Source organism: Ornithorhynchus anatinus, chromosome X4 (genome assembly GCF_004115215.2).
Source record: "Ornithorhynchus anatinus isolate Pmale09 chromosome X4, mOrnAna1.pri.v4, whole genome shotgun sequence".
NCBI lineage: Eukaryota > Metazoa > Chordata > Mammalia > Monotremata > Ornithorhynchidae > Ornithorhynchus > Ornithorhynchus anatinus.
Window position 1 is genome coordinate 4,076,467 of NC_041752.1, and position 15,923 is coordinate 4,092,389.

Consider the following 15,923-nt stretch of genomic DNA (forward strand, 5'->3'; position numbering starts at 1 on the left):
AACCAAACCGACATAAACCGACCCGAGGCACAGGAAACGCGGAGTTAGGACAGATGCTCCGTTGTGGCTCGTTTGGTTTACTTTTTATTTGAGTAATATCTCCGATTAATGACACGCTCCGGACTCCGGCTTTGAACTTCCCGGCTGCTGTCACAACACGGCTCGGTTTTTCTTCCCAACTCAATAGGGAGAGAGAGGTAGAGAGAAGCAGCTCGGCTTAGCGGAAGGAGCGTGGGCCTGGGTGTCGGGAGGTCACGGGTTCCGATTCCCGCTCCGCCACTTGTCTGCGGTGTGACCTCGGGCAAGGCATTTCCCTTCTCTGCCTCAGTTACCTCATCTGTAAAGTGGGGGGGGGGGTCGCGACTGTGAGCCCCACGTGAGGCGCGGACTGTGTCCAACCTGATTAACTCGTATCTACCCCGAGAACGGTGCTTGGCACATAGCGCTTGGCAAGTACCTTAATAATAATCAAAATGCAAGCTAATCAGGTTGGACACGGTCCCTGTCCCACACGGGGCTCACAGTCTCAATCCCCATTTTCCAGGTGAGGAACCGAGGCCCAGAAAAGCGAAGCAGCTTGCCGCGGCAAACAGGCAGCGGAGCCGGGATTAGAACCCAGGACCTTCTGGCTTAGTGGAAAGAGCCCGGGCTTGGGAGTCCGAGGTCGTGGCTTCTGATCCCGGCTCCGTCCCTTGGCGGCCGGGCGACTTGGAGCAAGTCACTTCTCTGTGCCTCGGTTACCTCATCTGCCCGAAGGGGACGAAGAACGTGAGCCCCACGGGGGACAACCTGATGACCTCGTATCTCCCCCAGCGCTTAGAACAGTGCTTGGCACATAGTAAGTGCTTAAATGGCGACATAATAGCCCGCCGGGCCATTCCAGGGCACGGCGAAACTCCTTAATCACCCCAGCGCCTTCCGCTGGGAATCACTGCCGTTGGCAAAAAGCAAAAGGCCGCACTTTTGGGAAACGGAGCAGACTTTAATAAGGAGCGGATCCCCGGAGACGTGAAGCGCTTCTGCTCCGTCCGAGAACGTACTCGGTTCAGCCAGACGGAAATCCTCATCCTTGATTTGTTCCAGGGGGTCACGTACAGTCCCCCGGGCGGAGCCGCCGTCTTCACGGAAACGGCATTCGTTCAACCCGCAGCGTGTCGTGTCAGCAGAGCCTCCGTCCCTTGGGAGATTCGGCTCCGGGTTGTGCTGTGGGGAGAAACGCACGTTAAGTAATAATAAATAAATAAATAATGTTGGTATTTGTTAAGCGCTTACTATGTGCCGAGCACCGTTCTAAGCGCTGGGGGAGATACAGGGTAAAATCAGGTGGTCCCACGTGAGGCTCACAGTTCATCCCCATTTTACAGATGAGGGAACTGAGGCACAGAGAAGTGAAGTGACTCGCCCACAGTCACACAGCTGACAAGCGGCAGAGCAGGGATTCGAACCCATGACTTGTGACTCCGAAGCCCTGGCTCTTTCCACCGAGCCACGCTGCTTCCCACGTTCGACATGAAGTCCCGTACGAGAAAGCCTCGGACGCGCCAGACGGAAACCAGAACGGACACGAAGACGCGTGTGCCGTAAGACCCCGGCTCGTTCAGTCTATTGAGCGCTCTCTGGGTGCAAAGCGCTGTGCCGAGCGCTTTGGATCACGCGGGGGTATTTTTTGAGCCCTTGCCCTGGGCGGACCGCTCGGGAGAGGACAGTCTAACAATAAAAAGACACGTTCCCTGCCCCCGACGACGAGTTTACCGTCCAGAGTAAGACCGGATTCGTTCACTCCTTCAGTCGTATTTATTGAGCGCTTACTGTGTGCAGAACACTGTACTAAGCGCTTGGGAAGCACAATTCGGCAACAAATAGAGACAATCCCTACCCGACGAGGGGCCAGCGAGCGCCTTCGTCGGCGTGTCCCGTCTGCCCCGGCAAAGAGAGGAAAGCTCGAAGAGTCGGAGAGGAAGGGACTCTCTTCTTCTCAACGTCCCACCTTCGGCCAGGGTTTTCCCCGGACGTTGGCAACCGTGATTTCTATAGACCGTGGGATTTCCTTTCTATTCCCGCTGGATACAGAATGCCGGTTTCCTCCCCCTCTCCGGGAAGAGGGGTAAAATCCCAGTCTCCCCACCCCGAGGCGGGTTGTGGACACCCTTTATTAAAACGTTTTTCAGCCTCCCGCTCTTGCCGTTAAAGGCTTGAGGGAAAACACATTTATGGCGAGCTTCAGTTTCACGTCGTGGGTTTGCAGATAAATAAAATGCGCCTTTCTGACTTCGAAAGTAACCGACAGGACTCAGTCGGCCTTGTCCCTAGGAGCAGCAAGGGCCCGGGCTTGGGAGCCAGAGGACGTGGGTTCTAATCCCGGCTCCGCCACCTCCCTGCTGTGTGACCTTGGGCAAGTCACTTCACTTCTCTGGGCCTCAGTTACCTCATCTGTAAAATGGCGATTGAGACTCCCGAGTCCCCCGTGAGGCAACGTGATTACCTTGTTTCTACCCCGGCGCTTAGAACAGTGAGTGGCGCATAGGAGGTGCTTAGAGAAGCAGCGTGGCTCAGTGGAAAGAGCCTGGGCTTCGGAGTCAGGGGTCACGGGTTCGACTCCCGGCTCCGCCGCTTGTCAGCTGTGGGACTGTGGGCGAGTCACTTCGCTTCTCTGCGCCTCGGTTACCTCATCCGTAAGAATCGGGGATGAACTGTGAGCCTCACGTGGGACCACCTGATTACCCTGTATCTACCCCAGCGCTCAGAACAGTGCTCTGCACGTAGTAAGCGCTCAACAAATACCAACATTATTATTATTAACAAATACCATTCTTGATTATTATTATTAGAGAAGTTATCTCGCGTCAATCCCGCCGTGTAGACTGAGAGAGTGGGGTGATAGCGTGGAAGGGTGAATTCGATTGGCCACCTCGTAAGCTTTCAGATTGATTCAGTAGTATTTTTTGAGCGCGTACTATGTGCAGAGCACTGTACTAAGCGCTTGGAACGTACAGTTCGGCAACGGATGGAGACGATCCCTGCCCAGTGACGGGCTCGCCGTCTAATCGGGGGAATTAATCTAGTTCAGAGTCATCCGCTCGTATCCTGATTACCTTGTATCTACCCCGGCGCGTAGAACGGTGCTTGGCACATAGGAAGCGCTTAACAAATGCCATCATCACTGTTATTGCTGTCCATTCGTTCATTCGGTCGCGTTTATTGGGCGCTTACTGTGTGCAGAGCGCTGTACTAAGCTCTTGGGCGACGACAGTGAGACAGAGCTGGCAGCCGCATTCCCTGACCACAGCGAGCTTACAGGCTAGACGGGGAGACAGACGTTTGCGTGAATAAAGAAATGACGGATAAGGACACGCGGACCGGGGGGCCGGGAGGGGGGAAGAGCAAAGGGGGGACGTCAAGGCGACGCAGAAGGGAGTGGGGAATGAGGAAAAGGGGGGGGGCTTAGCCCGGGAAGGCCTCTTGGAGGAGTCGGGCCTCCGGTAAGGCGTCGAATGGGGGGAGAGCGACCGCCCGTCGGATTCCTCCCTTCCTAATCCGGGGGTTGGTTGTCCCCGTCCCACCTCCCGAACTCCCCGGGAGACTTCCCGCATCTCAGCGGAGCCTCCGAGATGGGTCCGGATTGAAGAGTCGCCTTTTGTTTCCCTTCGTGCCTCCAGCCTGGAATTTCCAAGCGGAAGACGGGCGGCGGCGCCCCCGGGAAGAGCGCTGGATTTGGGATTCCGAAGATTGACCAGGCGGCTTCGGGTAAGTGGTGTATCCTCTCTGAGCCTCAGTGGTTTCGGCAGAAAAATGGGGGTGGAGATGGTTGGTTTCTTTCTCCTCTCTTCTCCTCCCTCGGCCGTGCCGAGGAGCTAGGAGATAAGTCCTAGTTTTCTGGTGTTTTCGGAGAGAAAGGGAGTCCGGGAACCCGAAAGATTCATTTGTCCGTCTTGTGGGGAAAAAAAGGTACGTATTCCTTCTTAGGGAGGCATCGGGGTCTAGTGGAAAGAAGATGGGGCCGGGAGTCGGAGGACCCGGGTTCTAATCGTGGTTCCAACCACTCGTCAGCCGGGCGAGTGACTTAGCTTCCCGCTGCCTCGGTTATCTGTGACCTGTGTTGGTGACCTGGGCATTCCGGAGAGGGTGCGTCTTGGTGACGTGGATATTTTGGGGAGGGGGTGTTGCGGAGAAGCAGCGTGGTACAGTGGAAAGAGCCCGGGCTTGGGAGTCAGAGTTCATGGGTTCGAATCCCGACTCCGCCGCTTGCCAGCCGTGTGACTTCGGGCAAGTCACTTACCTTCTCTGTGCCTCAGGTACCTCATCTGTAGAATGGGGATTAAAACTGTGAGCCCCACATGGGACAACCTGATCACCTTGTTTCCCCCGGCGCTTAGAACGGGGCTTTGCACATAGCGAGCGCTTAACAAATACCACCATTTTATTTTAGGTGCCTTGGGCGTTTTGGAGAGATCGCGCCTGGGGGGAGCCGGGCATTTTGGGGCTGGCGTGCGTTGGTGCCTGGGTATTTTGGGGAGAGTGTGTCTTGGGGAGGGGGTGTACTGGTGACCTGGGAATTTTGAGTGTCGGTGCCTTGGGCGTTTTGGGAGGAATGTGTTGGTGACTTTGGCGTTTTAGGGAGGAGGTGCCTTGGTGACATGGACTCTTTGGGGAGGGTGCGTGTCGGTGCGTCGGGTATTTCGGGGAAAGCGCGTGTTGGGGAGCCGGGTATTTTGGGGAGGGGGGCGTGTTGGCGACCTGAGAATCTGGGGAGGGCGTGTGTCGGTGAGCCGGGCGTTTTGGGGAAGGGGTGTGCCGGCGACCCGGGCGTTTTGAGGAGGGTGCGTCTCGGTGACCCGGGCATTTGGGGGAGGTTCTGCGTTGGTTACTGGGGCGTTTTGGGGAGGGGAGGTGTCGGCGACCCAGGCGTTTTGGAGGGGGGGGGTGTGGCTGATGTGGGCATCTTGAGAAGCCCGGGTCTTGGTGACCCGGGCATTCGGGGGAAGGGGTGTGTCGGGGACCCAGGCGTTTTGGGGAGGGGGTGTGTCGGTGAGCCGGGCGTTTTGGAAAGATCTGCTTAAAATTCTCTGTGCCTGGTCTCTCCGAGAAGCATCCCAGCATAATGGACGGAGTCCGGACCTGGGAGTCAAAAAGTCATGGGTTCTGATCCCGGCCCCGCCGCTCGTCTGCCGTGTGACCCTGGGCAAGGCGCTTCACTTCTCTGGGCCTCACTTCCCTCATCGGTAAAATGGGGATCGGTAAACTGTGAGCCCCACCTGGGACAGGGACCGTGTCCAACCCGATTGGCTTGTACCCACCCTGGCGCTTAGCACGGTGCCTGGCACGTAGGAGACGCTTAACAAATACCAACGTTGTTACTATGCCTCATTAGAGCACCTGGGTAACGAAGGGAAACGTGTCAACCCACTCTGTTGTACTGTCCTTTCCCAGGCGCTCAGTACAGTCCTCCGCATCATCGGGGTGACGAGAGAACCAGAAGCTTCTTTCATACCTTAGCCCGGTGCTCCGCACACAGTAAACACTCGATAAATACCCCGATCGGTCGACTGACCTTTTTCCACTCCCCTACAAAATAATAATAATAATAATAATAATAATGATGATGATGGTATTTAAGTGCTTACTGTGTGCCAGTCCCTGTATAAAACACCGGACCGTTGATTGCTCCTTTCGGACAAAATACCACTGAATGATTGTTCGAATTCGCATTTGTTGAGCGCTTACTGTGTGCCGAACACTGTACTAAGCGCTCGGAGAGGACAGCACCACAATAAAACAGACCCATTCCCTGCCCACAACGGGCCTACGGTCTGGGGGGAGGGCGGGGGGAGAGATAGCAATACAAATAAATAAGTTACGGATATGGACATGAGCGATGTGGGGCCGGGAGGGGGGAAGGAAAGGGGGGCTTAGTCTGGGAAGGCCTCTTGGAGGAGACGTGCTTTCCGTAAGGCTGCGAAGGGGGAAATCTAAGCAGCGGGATGGGTACAAATTAGTCGAGTTGGACACGGTGCTTTCGTCCCACTTGGGGCTCACATTCTTAGATCGCCCCCCCCCTCTTTTTTAACTTTATGTATTCTTTAAGCACCGTGTGCTAGGCACCGTGCTACCTGCCACGGTAGAGACAGGCTAATCAGGTTGGACGCGATCCTTGTCCCACCTGGGGTCCACGGTCTTAATAGCCGTTTTCCAGACGAGGGAACTGAGGCACAGAGGAGCAGAGCCACTGGCACAAGTCACAGAGCAGACGTGTGGCGGGGCCGGCGTTAGAACCCAGGTCCTTCTGACTCCCAGGCCCGGGCTCTAGACACTAAGCCGCGCTGCTGCCTTTCCTAGAAAGTGCCCCTGATTGCCACTTTCCTATAAAATACCTTTGATGGCCATTTTCCTCCGAAATACCACCGACTGCCCCTTTTCTGCAAAACACCTCCGATTGCCACTTTCCTACAAAATGCCCTCGATCGCCCCTTCTCCACAAAATACCGATTGACCCTCCCCTCCGAATCAGCTTTGAATGCCCCCCTCCTACCAAATACCGTCGACCGCCTCTTTCCTACAGAGTACCGTCGGTCTCCCCTTTCCCACAAAATGCCGTCGGTCACCCCACGGCGCTCAGAACGGTGCTTGGCGCAGAGTAAGCGCTTACCAAGTACCCCCGTCGTCGTCGTTTTGCCGGCGATCGACGGCTTCCTGCAGAGCGCTAGCGATCGACGCCTTCCTTGCCGACACCAAGGTGGGATTGGAACCAAGCGGCAGGTGATCTGTCCCAATTCCTGCGCGGAAAACTATCATCTTTCCCGGTGGGATAGGGCAATTAGATGCCTCATCAATCGATCGGGTGCTATTTATCAAGCGCTTACTGTGTGCAGAGCATTCTTCTAAACGCTGAGTCGGCAGGCACCCACCTGAACTCTTGGTGACGAATAACAGTATTTAAGCGCTTGCTACGTTTTAAGCGCCGAGGGAGATTCGAGGTAATCAAGTTGTCCCACGCGGGGGCTCCCAGTCGTCCTCCCCGTTTGGCAGATGAGGTGACTGAGGCCCAGAGAAGTGAAGTGGCTTGCCCAAGGTCACCCGGCAGACGAGTGGCGGAGCCGGGATTAGAACCCAGCGTCCTCTGACTCCCAGACCCGGGATCTTTCCACTAAGCCGCGCGTGGTGTTCTGAAGAAATCGCCAGCCCGATGAGAATTGTTATGATTCTGGTCCTCGTTAAGTACTTACCGAGTGCCAAGCACTCTTCTAAGCGCTGGGACAAATACAGATTATGACTCTAATTTTACTCATTACTTAAGCCCGTCTTAACCACTCTCGGAGAGGAAGCTGGGACTGCTGTCTAAACAATTTCTAGAAAAACGAGTTCACGAAATCAAGAAGCGATCACCGGGGATTAGAAAGAAGTCTACAACTTCTCTCGGGGGGGGGGGGGGGGGGAGAGTTTTTGCTGCAGGTACAGATCTGGGTAAATACCATTTAACTAAGCATGTTTAAAGAAACAAAGCAAATATTTAGCTTTGCCCTCTGAAGCAGTGGGAAGAAAAAAAATGATGTAAGTTTCGTTTGATGACAGGAAAAGAAAGAATTCCAAACTGAGATCCCCGAAAGACCTTCAAGACTCTAACTTTGGGGCAGTTTGTAAACCAAGCAGCGGTTTGCCAAAGTGGATGGAGTCCAGGCCCGGGATCCGGGCCCTAATCCCGACTCCTCCCCATGTCTGCCGTGTGACCTTGGACAAGTCACTTCACTTTTCCGGGCCTCGGCTCCCTCCGCTAAATAGGGATTCAGACGGCGAGCCCCGTGGGGGACGGGGACCGTGACCATCCCAGTTTGCTTGTACGCACCCCAGCACGGGGTGTGCGCTTAACAAATACCGTTAATATTATTATCACTTAGCCCCCCACCCCCCAACTTTTTTCTGTGATATCTCTTAGGCGCTTACTCTGTGCCGGGCACTGGACTAAGCGCTGAGGTGGATCCCAGCTCGTAGGGTTGGACACAATCCACGTCCCCCCTTGGGCTCCACGGCCTCAACCCCGTTTTCCAGATGAAGAAGCTGAGGCACGGAAAAAGAATAAAGCGACCCGTGCGAGGTGCGCCGGTAGGCACGAGGCGGAGCCGGGATTAGAACCCGGCTCCCTCCGCCCGCCCGGGCTTCGTCCCCGTCTTCCGGATGAGGCCCGGGGGAGCGACTTGCCCGAAGTCGCACAGCTGATGGGGACCTGTTGATTGAGCGGTTACTATGTAGAGAGCGCTCTTCGAAGCACTTGGGAGAGTCCAGTACAACAGCCGCGTTCCCTGCCCGCGAGGAGCTTACGGTCTGGAGCGGGACCTTTGCGACTGATGCTATTTATTGAGCGCTTACGGCGGGCAGAGCGCTGGACTAAGCAGTTGGGGTGTTATTGTTCAAAAATAATACAAAAGAGTCGGTGGGTGGGTTCCCCGCCCACACTAAGAGAAACAGCGTGGCCCAGCGGTCAGGAGCCCCGGCCCGGGAGCCGGGGGGATCTGGGTTCTAATCCCGACCTCCCCCGCCTGTCTGCCGTGCGGCCTCGGGCAGGTCACTTTGCTTCTCTGGGCCTCAGTTCCCTCATCTGCAAAACGGGGATGGAGGCGGCGAACCCCACGTGGGACAGGGACCGGGTCCAGCGTGATTTGCTTGTATTCATTCATTCAGTCGTATTTACTGAGCGCTTACTATGTGCAGAGCGCTGTACTAAGCGCAGGGAAAGCACAGTTCAGCAACAGAGAGAGACAACCCCTGCCCGCAACGGGCTCACGGTCTAGAAGGGGGGCGAGACAGACATCAAAACAAGTAAACGGGCGCCGACAGCATCGACATAAATAAAGAGAATTATAGAATATATGGGCACGCACCAGAACAAGCCAAACGGGCATTAATATATATAAAGAATACAGATATATGATATGCGATAATAGAAATAATAACAACAGAAATAAATTAATAGAAATAAATCGAATTACACAGATATGCACAGGTGCTTTGGGGCGGGGAGGAGAGGGCCTCAGTTCCCTCATCCGTAAAATGGGAATTCACTGCGCTAGGTGCTTGGGAGAGGATAACCTAAGAGAATTAGGCCGCGCTCATAAAAGGCTTCCAGCGTAGGGGGCTCACCGCAGAACCGTGAGACGAGTGAGTGGGTTATTTCTTTTTTTTTTTTGAATTAAGAAACTCAAACGAATCGCACATGGCGGGCCGGGAAGGTTAGAGCGGAATCCCACAGCTCCCCGGAGGAGCCAGATCCCGGGAAGGACTTGAGAAAGAGCAGGTCCGCGGCGATTCCGTTCCTTCTGGCCCGGCCGCCGGCGGCCCGTGTGCTTCAGACTAGACACCGCGTTTCCAGCCAGAGACGATTTGGATTCCGAGCAGATTCTTCCCGTTTTACATTATGTTCAATTAAAAAGAAAAGAAAAAAAAAAAAAAGAGGCCTTTGGCTTTCACGTCCACCAGCTGTTCTTATTCCCAGAAATGCGTTGGCTGTTGAGGCGTTTCTACGGTTTGCCGATTACGGATTCCAGAAGCGTATCGGGGAGCGAGGCCCGCAACTTCTTCATGAGGTTCGCTTGGGAGCCGAGCGTGGCGATCGTAAGAGGGGAAATGGGGCTCGTTTATTCCGGGTCCTCTTTTATGGTATTTGTTAATAATAACGATGATGATAATCGTGGCGTTGGTTAAGCGCTTACTACGTGCCAGCCACTTCCTTCAGCGCTGGGGTGAATACAAAGCAAATCGGGTTGGGCGCCGTCCCCTCTCCCGCCTGGGGCTCACGGTCTTAATCCCCATTTTACAGATGAGGGAACCGAGGCCCGGGGAAACTTAGTGACTTGCCCAAGGCCACAGAGCAGACAAGCAGGGATTAGAATCCGTGACCTCCTGACTCCCAGACCCGTCCGCGCTCCGCCGCGCCGCTTCCCCGTTGACGTATAGTAATGATGATAATTCTACTCGTGGTACTGGTTAAGCGCTTACTAGGCGCCAGGCAGCGTTCTGAGCGCTGGACGGACGGTGACTCTCTGTGCCTTCAGAGCCTCGTCGGAGGCCCGTCTCCTCCAAGAGGCCTTCCCGGACTGCGCCCTCCTTTCCTCTTCTCCCGCTCCCTTCCGCGTCGCCCCGACCCGCTCCCTTTCTTCATCCCCCCCCCCCCCCCCCCCGTCCCAGCCCGACGCCGCTCACGTCCATATCCGTCACTGATTTCTTTCTATAAATGTCCGGTTCCCCCTCTAGACCCTAAGCTCGTTGTGGGCGGGGAATGTGTCTATCGTAAGGGCTCAGTGAGCGCTCAATAAGTACGATGGGCTGCCCGACAGATACGGGCGAGTCGGGTTGGACACGGGCCCCGTCCCCCATGGGACTCGGTCTTAATTTTTCCCCATGCTTCCCCGTGGGAAGCAGCGCGGCTCAGTGGAAAGAGCCCGGGCTTCGGAGTCAGAGGTCATGAGTTCGAATCCCAGCTCCGCCACTCGTCAGCCGGGTGACCGTGGGCGAGTCGCTTCACTTCTCCGTGCCTCAGCTACCTCATCTGTAAAATGGGGATTGAGACCGTGAGCCCCACGTGGGACAACCTGATTCCCCCGTGTCTACCCCGGCGCTCAGAACAGCGCTCTGCACGTAGTAAGCGCTTAACGAATACTGACCTCATTATTATTACTTTCCCGATGAAGAAGTGACTCGAGGCCACAGAGCGGACGAAGGGACGGAGTCGGGATTAGAACCCAGGTCCTCCTGGCTCCCGGGCCACTAGACGCGGTATTCACTCGTTCATCCGGGCGTATTTATCGAGCGCTAACCGAGCCCAAGAGCCAACCCAGAGCTGGTTTGCAGAACCGCAGAATCCCCGTTTTTATATTAGCCGAAGGGGCAACTCGAACGGTCGTTCCGTGAGAAGATAGCTCCTCTAGACCGGAAGCGTGTGGCGGGGAGGGAATGCATCGGCTTACCTCCCAAGCGCTTAGTACGGTGCCCTGCGCACAGTGAGCGCCCAGTGAATCCGATGGAACGACTGAACGGATGAGGCCGAGGTTGGGGGTGGGGAGGGGGTTTCCGTGAAGATCCCGGAGCAACAGATCGGAAGCCCCGGAGGGCGCGAGGGAGTTTAGTTGGACATATGGAAGAGGTTTTGGACCGGAAGGGGACGTTGCACTTCGGAATTGCTCCCACGTGGCAGGGAGGGGGAGGGTTTGAGGGATTCTTGTCCTCGAAAAATCTTCCTTGGAAAAAAAGATGGATAATGAACCGTTCCAGATGCTTCCGGCAGCCACGGAAGCAGTGCGGACCGGGGAAAAGGGCGCGGGGCTGGGAGTCGGAAGACCTGGGCCCTCATCTTGGCTCCGCTTGCTGCGGGACCTAGGGCAAGTCATTTCACTTTTCGGGCCCCCAGTTTCCTCTTCTGTAAAATGGGCCTTAATAATAATAGTAATGTTGGTATCTGTTAAGCGCTCCCTATGTGCAGAGCACTGTTCTAAGCGCCGGGGGAGATACAGGGTAATCGCGTTGTCCCACGTGAGGCTCCCGGTTAACCCCCATTTTCCAGATGAGGGAACCGAGGCCCAGAGAAGTGAAGTGACTCGCCCACAGGCACACGGCTGACAGGCGGCGGAGCCGGGATTCGAACTCATGATCTCCGACTCCAAAACCCGCGCTCTTTCCACTGAGCCGCGCTGCTTCCCGTTCGCCCTCCTGTTTAGACCGAGCCCCACGTCGGGCGGAGACGGTATCTGACCTGATTGCCTCCATCCGTTCGTTCGTTCAGACGTATTTCTTGAGGGCTTCCGGTGTGCAAAGCACTACGCTAAGCACTCTGGAGTGGAAAATGTAACAAAAGATGGACACGTGCCCCGCCCACAACGAGCTCTAATAATAATAATTATAATGATGCCGTTGGTTAAGCGCTTACTATAATAATAATAATAATAATAATAACGTTGGTATTTGTTAAGCGCTTACTGTGTGCCGAGCACTGTTCTAAGGGCCGGGGTAGATACGGGGCCATCGGGTCGTCCCACGTGAGGCTCACAGTTAATCCCCATTTTACAGAGGAGGGAACTGAGGCACAGAGAAGTGAAGTGACTCGCCCAGAGTCACACAGCTTGACCCGTGGCAGAGCCGGGAGTCGAACCCACGACCTCTGACTCCGAAGCCCGGGCTCTTTCCACTGAGCCGCGCTGCTTCTACTATGTGCCGAGCACTGTTCGAAGGCCGTCCCACGTGGGGCTCACGGTCTCCATCCCCCTTTTCCAGATGAGGTAACTGAGGCCCAGAGACATGAAGCGTCTTGCCCAAGGTCCCACGGCCGATAAGTGGCGGAGCCGGGATTAGAACCCATGACCTCCGACTCCCAAGCCTGGGCTCTTTCATTCATTCATTCAGTCAGTCGTATTTATTGAGCTCCACGTGGGACTTGATGATCTCCTGCCAACGCTTAGTACAGTGCTTGGCCCAGAGCAAGCGCTTACCACATACCCCAATTGTTAATTATTAGTAACGACGATCTCTGTCGAGTGCTCACCTGGGCCAAGCACCGTGCCGAAGGTAGTCAAAGAAGCAGCGTGGCCTAGCGGGCCGAGCCCGGGCCCGCGAGTCGGAAGGACCCGGGTTCTAATCCCGGCTCCGCCGCGTGTCAGCTGGGTGACCTTGGGCAAGTCGCTTCCCTTCTCTGGGCCTCGGCGACCTCATCTGTCAAATGGGGATAAAGACTCTCATCCGCCCCGGTGCTGCGTACGGTACCTGGCACGTAGTCGGCACGAAACGCGAGCCCGTCGTTGGGCGGGGGTTTCTTGCCGGATTGTACTTTCCAAGCGCTTAGTACAGTGTTCTGCCCACGGTAAGCGTTCAGTAAATACGATTGAATGAATAGATCCCATTCAATTCTCTTAAATAATTAAAACCCGGGTTTTCCGGCTCCCGGGCCGTTGCACTTTTCACTAGACCAGCCCGCTTAGAGCGTAAGCTCCTTGCGGGTTGGGTTTTTTTTTCTCTTTTCGAGGAGCCGTATGGGGCGTCACTCAGATAAGCAGATTTGAGAGTTGTCTGAGCTGCGTGGAACGGCAGCCTCGAAGCCTGCAGGGAGAAGCAGCGTGGCTCAGTGGAAAGAGCACGGGCTCTGGAGTCAGAGTTCGTGGGTTCGAATCCCGGCTCGGCCACTTGTCGGCTGTGTGACTTTGGGCGAGTCACTTCCCTTCTCTGTGCCTCGGTTCCCTCATCTGTAAAATGGGGATTAAGACCGTGACCCCCCCACGCGGGACAACCTGATTCCCCTGTGTCTACCCCAGCGCTTAGAACAGTGCTCGGCACATAGTAAGCGCTTAACAAATACCAACATCACCATCATCACCTAGCAGACCTGTGGAGTACGGGCAAATTTAGGTGATCCAGAAGGCAGGATTCCACGAGTGAAACCCTGGAAAGTCAAACAGCGACCTTTTCCATAATGGCTGTGGGAACCTTAACTTGTAAGGTTCTCTTAAAATCTCTAAGATTGTAGCGAAGCAGCGCGGCTAAGTGGCAAGAGCCCGGGCTTGGGAGTCAGGGGTCGTGGGTTCCAATCCCGGCCCTGCCCCTTGTCAGCTGCGGGACTGTGGGCGAGTCACCTCACTTCTCTGGGCCTCAGTTCCCTCCCCTGGAAAATGGGGATGAAGCCCGTGAGCCCCACGGGGGGCAGCCTGCCGACCTCGTATCTACCCGGTGCGTAGAACGGTGCTCGGCGCATGGTAAGCGCTCAATAAACACCGTTATTATTATTAGCTTGTGCCTATTCCGGTGTTCAGAACAGTGCCTGGCACGTAGGAAGCCCTCAAATGCCATTTGCCAAAAAAACATTTAAACTGTCAGGACCGTTTCCTTAGCTGAGAAACACGGGGATCTTTTGCCAGCAGAGGGGCCCAGAGACCAGCGTACGGATTTCCTTCCCCCGCTTGCGTTCTCTCAGCGGAAGGGCTCAAAGCGGAAGGCTGCCGTCTGTGATGCTCCGTGGCCCCGGTCTCGCTCTTACCGGGCGACACCTTGTCGCAGAGCGAATCCCTCCTCCCCAGCCAGGCCTCTTCCTCTTTCCCTGGTTCCCGGGCCCCGGGGAGGCGATCGGCAAACGGCATTAATTTAAAACGAGGAAGAGCGCTCGGGAGACCGTAACAACGGGCTGTCCGAGAAGGCCCCCGTTTGGTTGTTCGGAAGGGCGGGTGCCAAAAACTAATACTAATAATTCTGGTGTTTTTTAAGTGCCTACTATGTGCCGGGGTGGATACAAGCAGATCGGGTTGGACGCGGTCCCTGTCCCGCGCGGGGCTCCCAGTCTCAATCGCCGTTTTCCAGATGAGGGAACCGAGGCCCAGAGAAGTGAGGTGAGTTGCCCGAGGTCCCACGGCGGACAGGGACCACGCGGGACAGGGACCGTGTCCGACCCTCCGTCCACCCCGGCGCTTAAAACGGTGCCTGGCACCTAGTCGCCGCTTAACGGATACCGTAAAAAAAATTACGATCCATCGATGGACGATTCCTCCCTCGGCAACCAAGAGGCGGGGCCTTTTTTCCCAGATTAAAAGAGGTGATCTTTTCTGTTTTGTTTTTTAATCTCCTCCACAGAATAAATAATTCCCCGCCACCGTTTGAGGAATCCCAGGCGGCCCAGCCCGGGTCATTTAGAAGGCCCCCCCCGTCTCTCTGCCCCTCTATTTCCCCACCGAAGCCCGGCCTCCCGGTTTCATCCTTCCTCGGCCTCCCCTAGGTTCACTGCGTCCCCCGACCCCAGCGTTCAGAACTCCGAGTTTCCAGGCCGTCGGGGGAGATGGGAAGTGGATTTTCGGTCATTTGGATTTGCGGGGGAGAGAGAGAGAGAGAGAGAGAAAACCCTGCTGGAGATCTTGGACTCCGACCCAATAACGCGTCCGTTTTAAAGGACCCTCCCGGTCGGCCCCGAGACGTCCTACGCTGGATCCGGAGCCTTGGCGAGGTAATCCTTGCCACCGACTGAGGACGAGGAAAACCCGCAATCTATCAGCCGTATCAGTGGTACCGGTTAAGCGCTTAGTATGTGCCAAGCACTGTTCTAAGCCCTGGGGTAGATGCAATCTAATCCGATTGGACGCAGCCCCCGTCCCGCATGGGGCTAAAACAGTCTCAATCCCCATTCATTCATCCAGTCGTATTTATTGAGCACTTACCGAGTGCAGAGCACTGTATTCATTCGTTCGATAGTATTTATGGAGCGCTTACTGAGTGCAGAGCCCCGTACCGAGCGCTTGGAACGGACAAGTCGGCAACAGATAGAGACGGTCCCCGCCGTCGGACGGGCTCACGGTCCGATCGGGGGAGACGGGCAGACGAGGACGACGGCGATAGGTAGAGTCCAGGGGAAGAACGTCTCGTAAAAACAGTGGCGACTAAATAGAATCGGGGTGATGTACATCTCATTGAACAAAATAAATAGGGTGATGAAGATATACACAGTCGAGCGGACGAGTACGGTGCCGAGGCGGTGGGACGGGAGAGGGAAAGGGGGGAGAAGAGGGTTTGGCTGCGGAGAGGTGGGGGGGGGGGGGCGTAGACTAAACGTTCGGAAGAGTACGGAAGAACAGTAAACCAGACGCATTCCCTGCCCACAACGAGCTTACAGTCCCCATTTGACCGATGAGGGGACTGAGGCCCAGAGAAGCCAAGCGACCTGCCCCAGGTCGCACAGCAGACTAGTGACGGCGGAGCCGGATTAGAACCCAGGTCCCTCTGACTCCCGGGCCCGGGCTTTTTCCACTAGCTTCCCTCGGCGGGCTCAGTGTTCCAAGCAGGGTGTTAGCTCTCGCTTGGAAGGCCAGAGAGCTGGATATCCCCCCCCCACCCCGGAGAATCGTCTCTTGGAAGAAAGCTCGGCTACCATCTGTATCTAAAGTTTCCCCAGTCCGGTCCTTAAAAAACTAAATGAT

At 55.7% G+C, this 15,923-nt stretch overlaps 1 protein-coding gene across 2 annotated transcripts in view; it reads left to right on the top strand.

Moving 5' to 3' along the window:
• Positions 1 to 15,923, top strand: part of EXD3 (exonuclease 3'-5' domain containing 3) — a 241,239-nt gene that overhangs the window by 8,100 nt on the left and 217,216 nt on the right. For both annotated transcript variants that reach the window (XM_029054293.2, XM_029054292.2), the window contains exon 2: positions 3,657 to 3,744. The gene's annotated coding sequence lies outside the window, so the exon portion shown is untranslated. The remainder of the gene's footprint in view (positions 1 to 3,656; positions 3,745 to 15,923) is intronic.